The following is a 12,222-nucleotide window of genomic DNA, read 5'->3' on the forward strand; positions in this document are numbered from 1 at the left end:
TCTTGGTGTAGACAAAGATGACGGATTATTACGAAGGGTCGCGTTCCCGGGGGGGTAGAGAGAGAGAGAGAGAGAGAGAGAGAGAGAGAGAGAGAGAGAGAGAGAGAGAGAGAGAGAGAGAGAGAGCGAGAGAGAGAGAGAGAGAGAGAGAGAGAGAGAGAGAGAGAGAGAGAGAGAGAGAGAGAAAAAAAAGACGGATGATTTGAAGAGCTGCGTTGTTGGTGAAGACAGAGAAAAGACGGATGATTTAAAGAGCTGCGTTCCTGGTGCAGACATAACGAGACGGATTACATAAAGAGTCGCGTTCTTTACGGAGTAATGATAAGTGACAGATTATTTAAAAGAGCCGCGTTCCTGGTTGCAGACATTTAAGAGTCGCGTTTTCATGAAGAAGTAAGAGACGTATTATTGGAAGTCTGACCACGTTCTCCAACATAGGCAATTCTCTCTCTCTCTCTCTCTCTCTCTCTCTCTCTCTCTCTCTCTCTCTCCTCTTTTCTCCTGTGTTCTATTCGCATTCACGCTCTTCAGCAATAAATCTATCACCAGTTCTTCCACCACACTAGCCACACTCTTCCACGACAAAGCTCGCATCTGTCTATTCCATCCCAAAGATGGAATAGATATTACTGCTAATCTAACTCTTTCCACATTCCGACCGTCTTCAGATCATATCACCCTTCACTCTCCCTTCAACATCACAAACCCAATTCATCCACAGCAACACAATCTTCAGCACTCACAACAGTAGTTCTCCCTCTCATCCACAGCAACACTACTGCCCCTCTTCCAAATCAGTACTGCATGCCTCCCCACCATAATAACACTTGTCCACGCCTCCACCACATTCCAGCTAATCTTCTTTCCCACAACAATACCACCAGAACCCCCACAACCGAATTATTCGCACACAGACATGATATTCTATTACATTCATAACGGTGCATCATCACAGTGCAATACTACTATTCCACAAAGCACAAAAAACAATACTCCACCGTCCCCACAACAGCGTTACTTCACTACCTCCACAGCACTGTTACTATACTCCTTGCCCCCAAATCAACACTACTTCTTCCGACATATCCAGTGCGAGCAACAACACTACTCCATTCTCTGTAATAACCTCCTCTTACTCATTCATCCACAGGAACCTCTCCTTCGACAACACTGTACCCACTTTCCCCTCACAACGTTCCCCCACAAGAACAACACCAACTCCCTCCCTCCAGTCGCACCTCCATCTCATGTCCCAACCTGTGTGGAACTGGTCGCACTCTCACCTCATGCATCAGCCAGCGGGGGACGAGTCGCACCCTCACCTCATGCCTCAACCAGCGGAGAACTGGTTGCATCCCCACCTCAACCAATGTGGGACTGGTCTTAGTTGCCCATACTTTATGCCTCAGCCAGTATGGGTCTAGTAGAGTCACCTCGAGGATGGCAGGCGTCCAGATGTTGCACTCCACTAGAACATTAGTGGAGGAAAGTTTCACTTGCTCAGTTGTTCTGTTAACATGACGTTCCAGCTGTCATGTAATGCTGGCCGAGGCAGCTACACATCACATAAAGCTGAAACGCCAGAAACTTTTGAGGTTTTTCGAAAACTTGGCTTGTTAGTTGGCTGCCGAGACGTTTCTGTTTTATTCTCTGTTTATCTGTCTCGGTTCCTCTCGTCCGCTTACGCTCTGTAAATTCTTCGACTGAGATCCAACACTGGGCAAATATTGGCTTGTGGGCTGAAGGTGCAGGACTGGAGGACCTGGCTGTAGCAACGCTCCAATGAAGATGCAGGAGTGGAAGACGTGGCTGTAGCAGAGCACCATTTTTGAAAGTAGAGGAGTGGAGGACCTGGCTGTAGCAGTGCACCAATGGTGAAGGTGCAGGAGTGGAGGACCTGGCTGTAGCAGCGCACCAATGGTGAAGGTGCAGGAGTGGAGGACCTGGCTGTAGCAGTGCACGAATGGTGAAGGTGCAGGAGTGGAGGACCTGGCTGTAGCAGCGCGCCAATGATGAAGGTGGAGAAGTGGAGGACCTGGCTGTAGCAGCGCTCTATCGGTGACACACACTACACGGATTATCATAATATTTTAAATGTCCCGACACACAAACTGCAGAAACTGAATAATCTAACTTCGAGGTAAAACTGAAATTCAAGCACCACGGTTAAGAACGATAAGAGCTTAGGCATGTAAATTGGTAATGATGATGAAGCGTTCAAAGATACGAGGAAGTGGAATTAGGGCGTGTATACTGTAATCCTCTAATTATAGTGTTGAGTTGTACGTGGCGGTGAGGGCGACTGGTCGTATATCTCTCGTGTTTATAGTTACTCTCCTGAGGGCACTTCTGCTGCTGCTGCAGAAGGAAGGAGGTGCCAATCAAATAGATTTATTCTTATGTTTTACTTCTGGTAACCATACTGGGATACCTTACTATATATAATGGCGATTTACTTTAAATCACTTGAAAGTACTGGTGTATTTTATCCTCCCACAGTTACTCGAGCAGTGATGGTATGAGAATAAGTATGGGTCGAGGGTGAAGTGGAGTGTCCACCTTAAGAAGTGTATGTACACACCTTCGTTAACAAGATAAACATTAGTCTCTTGTCTCGCAAATTAGCTAACACTGAACCAAGATAATCCTTTTTCTTTCTCTCAAATTAATGCAGATAAATACACAAATGAGGTAATGATACCAGGTCTTGCTCAGTGAAGATTTGAGGGGGGAGGAAAAAATGCGAAATTCCTTCAATGGAAAGAGAGAGAGAGACACACAGGGACGAACGCAGTCGACACAGTTATCACGGAAAATCTTCAGCTGAGTTTCAACTTCACGGGGGAGAATGCGAAGGCCCTCAGTCTCCCTTTGTACTGCGCCTTGTCAAGATATCTGGTTGTTGTTTTTAAAGACGAGAGTTGAGAACTTTGCCTCCCCGACGCAACTTCCCCACGAGTTGTGCACTTTTGCAGCAACCCTACCACGACAACCCCACTGCCAGAACTCTGTATATATATATATATATATATATATATATATATATATATATATATATATATATATAGATAGATAGATAGATAGATAGATAGATAGATAGATAACTGCTGACGATGCCTGTCTGTTGACAGCCAGGCCTGTCACACATGAGACATATGGCTCACCTTTAATGATGCCTTACCTCCACAACTGACCTCTGATGATGCTATCCCCTGACCTCTGGCGATGCTGTACCTCCACGTCTGACCTCTGGCGATGCTGTACCTCCACGTCTGACCTCTGGCGATGCTGTACCTCCACGTCTGACCTCTAATGATGCCTTACCTCCATGTCTGACCTCTGGCGATGCAGTATCCTTCGTTTGCTTCCCATCCCTTCCCTTCTCAACTCTCTCTCTCTTTGCTTTATTTACTTTATTAATCCAGTCGCATCTCCCGTTCGCTAGCCTCCCGGTGTCCAGCCGCTCCCTGTGAGGCCGAGTTCTTCAGTGTGACCAGAACTGCCCAGGGCTTCTCATATAATTCCCCTCTTCCTCCTCCCCGCCCGCCAAAGTCTCGTCTTTGTTAAGTGAAAAGTCTCCCTTATCTCCATATCCCTTTGTGTCGTCCATCTGTGAGGGTGTTCCATGAACAGCACAGTCTTATGATCTCACTGTTCTTCCGATATTTTTTTTTCTCTCTCTTTCTCTGTCCTCCTTACATTTTCTTTTATTTCCTCTTAGGTGTTGTATAGTTCCTGTGTTTCTCACCAGGTGTCTTCCTCAGCGTGCCCTCACCTCGGTGGCAAAAGGGTATATGTATATACGAGTCTTTCCTTGCATACTCTCCTCAAGACCTCCCTCGCCTTCCTTTCCCTACTTTAATATACTCTTATTTACTTAATTCTTTGTTTTTTCATTCTTCTTTTCACCTCTTACGCGTGCTCTCTCTCTCTCTCTCTCTCTCTCTCTCTCTCTCTCTCTCTCTCTCTCTCTCTCTCTCTCTCTCTCTCTCTCTCTCTCTCCTCCTCCTAAGGTATAATATGTACTTTGTATTTTGTTCATTGTCGTTATCCGTCCATCCACCCCTCACCATCCCCTTCTCCCTCCTCCACCTCCACCCAAGTTCTCTTAACCGCGGCAGAATGAATGAGTCTCAACTCGGCCAAGTGGCCTCGTTAAAGAACGCAATTAACTAGTGACCCTCCGTCTTTCCAACTATCGCGAGGGCTGTTGGGTTGCTAGCCCTGAACTGTCCCTTCTGGGGTACAGGGTGAATTGTATATCCCAGGACGTACTTTCTGGGATATAGGGGGAGTTACTCACCCTGTGGTACTCATTTCAGGGTCAGGGTGAGTCGCTAGCCTTGGACTATACCCTCCAGGGTCCAGGATGAGTTGCTTCCTCTGGACTATACCCTCCAGGGTCCAGGATGACTTGCTTCCTATGGAGTGTGCCTTCCAGGGTTTCCAGGGTCCAGGGTGAGTTGCTTCCTCTGGACTATGACTTCCAGGGTCCAGGGTGAGTTACTTCCTCTGGACTGTACCTTCCAGGGTCCAGGATGAGTTGCTTCCTCTGGACTATGACTTCCAGGGTTTCCAAGGCCCAGGGTGAGTTACTTCCTCTGGACTGTACCTTCCAGGGTCCAGGATGAGTTGCTTCCTCTGGACTGTGCCTTCCAGGGTTTCCAAGGCCCAGGGTGAGTTACTTCCTCTGGACTGTACCTTCCAGGGTCCAGGATGAGTTGCTTCCTCTGGACTGTGCCTTCCAGGGTTTCCAAGGCCCAGGGTGAGTTACTTCCTCTGGACTGTACCTTCCAGGGTCCAGGATGAGTTGCTTCCTCTGGACTATGACTTCCAGGGTTTCCAAGGCCCAGGGTGAGTTACTTCCTCTGGACTGTACCTTCCAGGGTCCAGGGTGAGTTGCACACCCTAAATTGCATTTTCCGGAATCCAGGATCTCTTGCTGGACAGATTGTCTTTTGTCTTTCTTTAGTAGATCGTCTGATCCTAATGTCTCTGATAATGTAGCCATTATTCTCCACACGGGCACGTCAGACGCACACAAAGGAAAGCACTACTGTTGCTCTTTACCAACTGGGCCTTCCAATAGAGGGAGCCATAAAACTGGATCTCCATGTGATCTGTGAACAGGAGCCGTGGTGAAATTCCCTCAATCCATACAAGTCCAGGGGAGCCATGAACACGGAGGGGAGGAGGTGGGAAGAGCTTCTAGGAAGGCCAACTTTACAATTGTGATTCTTGGGATATGGTAGCGCGAGAGGTGCTTGCTGCTTCGGGGCGTTTAATGGTTCAATTACCAGAGGATTAAGGCCTGATGGCAGTGGATAGAGAAGAAACTCGGAAAGACTAAATCAGAGTAACTCTTACTGACTTTGACGCCCTTATAGCCGCTCTGGATGGCTTGTGGTCTCGGCCCATCTCACCGCTGCAGTCATTGTTAACTGCTAGGATACTAACGACGCCAGATGAGAGAACCACTTGAGGATCATTATCCTCCACTAGTAGTGTGGGAGACCGGAACACTACAAGTTGAGCCACATACAACAGCAGTATAAAAAAAATAGCTCAGGCAAGAAGCGAGCATGATGGGGAATAATGCAGTTTTCCCACACCATTTTAATTGGATGACGGACTTACGTCTTGTTATATGGAACACAATGAGACCCACTCGTCCCTAAGTCTGGTAACGAGGTTACAACAAGACTCTGTTGTTGTTATTATTATTATTATCATTATCATTATCATCCCTGGGAATAGGGGAGAAGGAATGCTTCCCACGTATTCCCTGCGTGTCATAGAGACGACTTAAAAGAGGTGGGAGTGGGAAATCCACAGTCAACCCAGATGTTCATCCACCCCTAGGGGTTGGTAGATAAAATGGGTACCTGGCTCAGGGACGGGTATATATGTTTATATGGCGTAAAATCGGTGGCCTTGTTTAGGGCATTATTTCCCCGTGCCGTCTCAGCTAACATTAATGTATATATATATATATATATATATATATATATATATATATATATATATATATATATATATATATATATATATATATATATATGAAATAATCAAAGGGAGAACAAGGCTTCTTGCCTGACCCACCACTGTCGAAGGGAGCAAGGTTATACCAGACCCACAGCACCTGAGTAACATGGTACCCAACCCGGCTTTATAGGTATTCAGTCCGGACGACGTATTTAGTGCATTATAAATGGAATTCAATTACACATCATCCATTATATACATTCCATCATTAAGATTGAAAGTGTTATGTCTTTCAAACAGATAGGATTCCACAGTCTGTCTGTTTACTAGGTCAGCACATCTATAACACAAAATGAGCACCTTTCCAGTTAGTTCCGTAATTGATGTCTCAAATATGCCTGAAAAGTGCACGACACTCTGACCCGTATCTAATATTGAACAGACGTTGGTTGAGTCTCTTTCCCAATACCTTTACCGTTGGACCGACATATATTTCATGACAGTTTTTACATGGACTGCTATATTTACCTCAGTCATTATCTAAACAAGGTCTGGTCTGTATGTGTCTACTTCTCACGTTTTCATTATATATCTGAAAACTGCATTGATGTGTAGAGGTCTTGGAATGTTTACGAGGGGTGCAAACCCTTGATGAAATGGTATCGTAGGAATGTTCGTTCCTGTTTACACTTTTGCTTTGTTAGAATGGTAAGATAACGATGCTTTAACCGAGCATTTATCTATAAATGACGATAGATGACAATTTTGGAGGGTTGGGTGGGTGGCACAGACAGCATGTATCATAATTTATCGTCTCAGTATTTAGGATCGAAGATTTTAAGGGCTCTTAAAAACATATTCCTAAAAACTAAAATATTTACAGACAGATGGCTATTAGAACAGAAATTATATATATATATATATATATATATATATATATATATATATATATATATATATATATATATATATATATATATATATGTGTGTGTGTACCAGGTCATTGGGAAAGACATGAGAAGGTACAGAGTCCAAAGCTTTGAGTTGTAGGGAAAGAAGCAGTTATCAAAACGGCCTACCTTGAAGTTGCCAACGGCTATACAGTGTGAACATATGACTTGGTGAAGAGCATGAACTATATGAACATTATAAGATGGTTTCCTGTAAATCTTAGATTTCAAAACATTGATTATATAATCAATGTCTCCAATAAAGGCAGAGACTTATCCATTTAAGTTATTTTTAACTCAGTGCTTAGAATAAAACCATTCAGTTCTTCTTGCAATTTGGTTGGATCATCTTGCTGTAGCCAGATGATATCATCAGCACATCTAAGCCATGTTATCTCGACGGTGACACATTAAGAGGCAACAACTGGTATTCAAAATATTCCATATAAACATCTGACGAAGTTGGTGCAAATAGCGTCATTACTCATTGCCATGCGAAGTGGCTGGTTGTAAAGTGTTGTTGTTATCCTGATACATAACCTGGCAGTAAAAACAGAGATAAGATTTTCTCATTGTGGATCATTTTTCACTATTTTTCACCATTTTGCCACAAGAGTGGACGAGAAAGCCTGATAACGTAACACCTGTTGGTTTATGGCAAAGGTATCGATTATTCTTAAGTTATCGGTTATCGGTTATTCTTAACGTGAGTAGATGGGCCTTAAGCTCCAGAACATGAGCAGGAAATAACTTCGTTCAGTGTCCACATGTGGGATGGACAGTATCCTTGTGTGTGTGTGTGTGTGTGTGTGTGTGTGTGTGTGTGTGTGTGTGTGTGTGTGTGGTGAAGGAAGTGATTCATCTGGTGATCCCATGTACAAAGCATGTTGATGTGGGGGAGTGGTAGGGGGTTGCAGTGGGGGTGTTTAAGGAAGCAATCCACGCCTCAGGTATGGTGGGGTGTGTGTGTGTGGGTGGGTGGGATGCGTGTTTGTGGCTCAGCAGGTGACCACCCCACGTCCCAGGCATGGTGTGCGTGTGTGTGTGTTGGAGGTGGGGTGGGAGTGCTTCAGCTGGCGACCCACTTCTTAGGCATGGTGGTAGGCAGGGTGTGGGTGCTGGGGTGGGTGTGTGGGGTGGGAGTGGCTCAGAAGGGAATCCACGTTCCACGAAGGTCATTTCCCCAACCCAGTCGACGGGAGGGAGGGGCTGACGACCCACAACAGCCTCTCTAACACAGTGTCCTCTCATCATGGCCATAACATTTTTAACTAAGTCCCAGTTGGTGTTTTTTTCTTTCTTTTTTTTCCTTACGTCAAAGGCTGCAGTGACGGCCTTAAGCGAAGCAAAACTAAAGAGGTAAGGAAAAAAAAATGAGAGAAGTATATATTCTAAGTATTTATGGAGTGAGATATTGTATGTTAATATTACACAATTTTACATATATGCATTTCTGTGTATCATTATATTTCCTAATGTGTCTGTCTTTATTCTTATATATATATATATATATATATATATATATATATATATATATATATATATATATATATATATATATATATATATATATATATATTGAAGAAGTACATGAACAGGAGCGTAATATATCGTCATATATATATATTTCAGATTGACGGTCCAGAAACCTGAGATTAGAGAGGGAGCCACTCACGTGCTGAAGGTCAGTCCTGAGGAGGAATTTATAATTACCCATCGACGTCATTCATGTTGAAGGAGACGTCGTCTTTAGTGGTAGCGTTGTAGTCATGTTCAGTGATCATGGGTGTCCTCTGCGGGAGCCGTGGTAAGAATGTTGGTCATGAAGGCTCGAGGAAAAGTGTGACCACTAACTCATGCTTCCTGGTGTCATTGGTTCTGGCAGAAGTGGTTGGTCCCTCGCTGTCTGTCTGGCTAGGATGATTTTCAAATAGTGGCTACATTCCAACTGCTTGATTGCAGGGTTTGTCAAAATTGGCCACACTCCAACTGCCTGGCCTCAAGGGTTGTCAGAAGTGGCCATATTCTAACTGCCTGGCCTCAGGGGGTTTATCAAGAGTGGCCACACTCTTAACTCAACTCCATGGCCACATGGATTGTCAAAAGTGGCCATATTCTAACTGCCTGGCCTCAAGGCTTGTCCAGAGTGGCCACTCCTCCTTTTCCTGGCCATAAAAGTCTGTCAAAAATGGCCACGTTACGGATGCCCGAATGAAAAGAGTTGCGATAAGTAACCACATCCTGGGTACTTAAATATACACTTGTACCAACAGTCGTTACTTAACGATGAACCGTAGTATCAAGCCCCAGGTTAACCAGGTCACCAAGCTGGAAACTCTGAACCATTTGACCCTTCCCTGGAAAGGTCCATATCGCTACCCCCTGGACGGCGGTGTTTCCACCAGACGACTTCCTAGTTTTAGGGTTGGAGGTGGTCGCCGGTCTCCTGCCATACTTCCGAACTCGCGGTGTCCAGGTCGCTCCCTCCAGGTCCTCACCATCGGGATGGTTTAATCACCACGACCTTGGTATCTGGATGGCTTGTGTACGATCTCTCGACGTTGGTTAACTGGCTTGTTATTCTAGCTGTAGACCTTTCAACTGCCAGGGTCAATTAAGGCCGTTCGGGTCAAGTTATAACCATCTGCACGTGTTTCAAAATCATCCTACGGCCATACACACTCACCCTTGCAGACTTGTCACTCGTCTTATCCTCCAAATTATTTCTCTCTCTCTCTCGTTCTTTTCATTCTCAGCCTCCAAATGCAATGTCATTAAACCTCCCACCTCAAGAAGGCGTAGGTTTGAACTCCCAACTCCAGACGGGTTATATTTGAACTCTCGACCTCCCCTCGAGTGAGGCTGTGTCTGAACTTTTGACCTCCAAGCGGGATATGTCTGAACTCTCCACTAGCCTGACCGAATCTGAAACCTTCACACGCAGGATCTAAACTTCATGTCGCGCTGTTGACACGTCCGTAAAGTTCGTCTAGAAACCTGGGTCCCCACACCTGTAATATATTCATGTGGGGGAAGAAAAAGTGTATTATATATATATATATATGAATTTTTGTTGTCAGAATTCAAATTGGTTTTTCTGACCTTTTGCACGTCCTGATGCGCTGTTTGTATAAGGTGTTGTTATCTACACGACAAACACGAAAAAAGGTCATGCGTTTCTGCTGGACGTGACTGATGTCTGTCCTGTGAAAGATATGTCACTGTATTGTATATAGACCCAGATATAAACACACACACACACACACACACACACACACACACTCAACCCACTTGAATTAGACTGGGGTGCGTGTTTGTGTGTATACATACATAGCACTAAAGAAGATACGGTCAATATACATACAAGATCAAGAAACGTGGCAACACGAGTGTAAAACTCGCTCCCCATAACACATTAATGTTAATCACACACACACACACACACACACACACACACACACACACACACACACACACACACACACACACACACACACACACACACACTCACTCACACACACACACACACACACTCACTCACTCACTCACTCACTCACTCACTCACTCACTCACTCACTCACTCACACACACACACACACACACACACACCAGTGACTGGATTGAAATGACCTCTGACCTGACCAACTGTCGCTGACCTGGTCAGGAGGAGGATTGCTTAAACAGTCACGGTGAGGGACGGGGGTAGGGTAAGCCATGGCCAGGGAGCAGAGCTCCGTCGAGAAGGTCGAAAGTATGTAATGGTCTGGTCCCTCAGGGCTCAGTGATGGGCCTTGCCATTTCCGAACAATTTTAATGACTTCCCAGAGGAAATTAAATCGTGCCTGAATATGTTTACAGCTGATGTGAAAGTTATCAGTTTGTTCGTGCGTGTGTCTATGTGTATGCGTGTTTGTATGTTTCCGTGTGTGTGTGTGTGTGTGTGTGTGTGTGTGTGTGTGTGTGTGTGTGTGTGTGTGTGTGTGTGATGACTATTTTGTGATGTTTGCTGGTGAGTTACACCCAGTGTTGACACGTCTCTTAACTTGGTACATATGTACCTTGTCTTCACACACACGCACACACACACACACACACACACACACACACACACACACACACACACACACACACACACACACACATACACATTCCAGCCTAAGCCAGATGTTTATTTACCGACCTGCTTCGAGGGAGGAATGGGAGGGGGTGAACAGTTGGGATTGGCTGTGGGCCGACTGCCACGCCTGGGATTCTAACCCGGGCGGGCAGGGATGTGAATTTTGGTCATCGACGTCAACTGCTTCACCATGGAAGCCGATGGATGTGTGTGTGTGTGTGTGTGTGTGTGTGTGTGTGTGTGTGTGTGTGTGTGTATGACTTCTAGCATGAAAATTATAACTGACTGACAAAAACATGTCTAATTTCATTCTTTATACTACATGAAAAGCTCTCCGGTGACAGCAGAAAGCGCAATGAAGCATTTTTCAGCAGGATTTTTAAAGAAAAAAAGAAAAGAAACACGAGTTGCAGGATCTGGCAAGAAACGAACCCATAGTTGTTAGTGGAGGGGAGGCGCCGTGTTATGATGATGATGTATATTTACACACGTAAGGTGGAAGAGACCTGGAGAGTGGGGGAGGTAGTGAATCTTGAAAAGAGGAGTAGCGGAGATAGAAGTAAAGATAAGAGGGACGGAGGAGGAGGAGGAGGAGGGGATGGAGGTAGGTTGTCGAGGGTTGGAATAGCGGAAGTGATGATAAATGTATGATAATGCCCTCCTGTATTATGTACATCATCTCTGATGGTGATAGTAAAGGTGAATAATGATGGTAATGGAAATAATGTGAATGTGATCGTAATGAGAATAAATGAACCTCATTTACGACGGTATTTGGGTTAGGCAATAGACACCCAACATATCCAAATAGTTGTGAGAAAAATCGTAGCAAATTTCTGATATTCTGAGAAAAAGTGATATATAATATAAGTATTTTATATGGTTTATTTACTGATAGTTATAAAAGAAATGAAGTTACTTTATAGGCAAACGTACGCCATGATTTATTTTTTTGTTACTCCTAATTTGAAACATCCTTTGTCCTGACCCTTCCCTTGCATGACGTCAGGTGATCGTAAAGACGAAAACTGACTGTATTCCCGGGTGGGGGAGTGGAAAAGTTGGTGATGGGGGGGGATCTCCATCGTCATCACCGGCAGACAGACCCAAGATACTCCGCCAGAACTTTTGTAACGTTGCTGATGATTTAGGACGAAGTCATCTTGCGAA

The 12,222-nt window shown here is 44.7% G+C and overlaps 1 protein-coding gene across 3 annotated transcripts in view; it reads left to right on the forward strand.

Moving 5' to 3' along the window:
- The window catches only part of LOC139750239 (uncharacterized), a 214,275-nt gene that overhangs the window by 159,630 nt on the left and 42,423 nt on the right, over positions 1–12,222 (forward strand). For 2 of the 3 annotated variants that reach the window (XM_071664742.1, XM_071664741.1), the window contains one exon: positions 8,568–8,619. The exons of the other annotated variant lie outside the window; for it this stretch is intronic. The gene's annotated coding sequence lies outside the window, so the exon portion shown is untranslated. The remainder of the gene's footprint in view (positions 1–8,567; positions 8,620–12,222) is intronic. 3 annotated transcript variants of the gene reach the window in all.

This window comes from Panulirus ornatus, chromosome 9 (genome assembly GCF_036320965.1).
Source record: "Panulirus ornatus isolate Po-2019 chromosome 9, ASM3632096v1, whole genome shotgun sequence".
In the NCBI taxonomy this organism is placed as follows: Eukaryota; Metazoa; Arthropoda; class Malacostraca; order Decapoda; family Palinuridae; genus Panulirus; species Panulirus ornatus.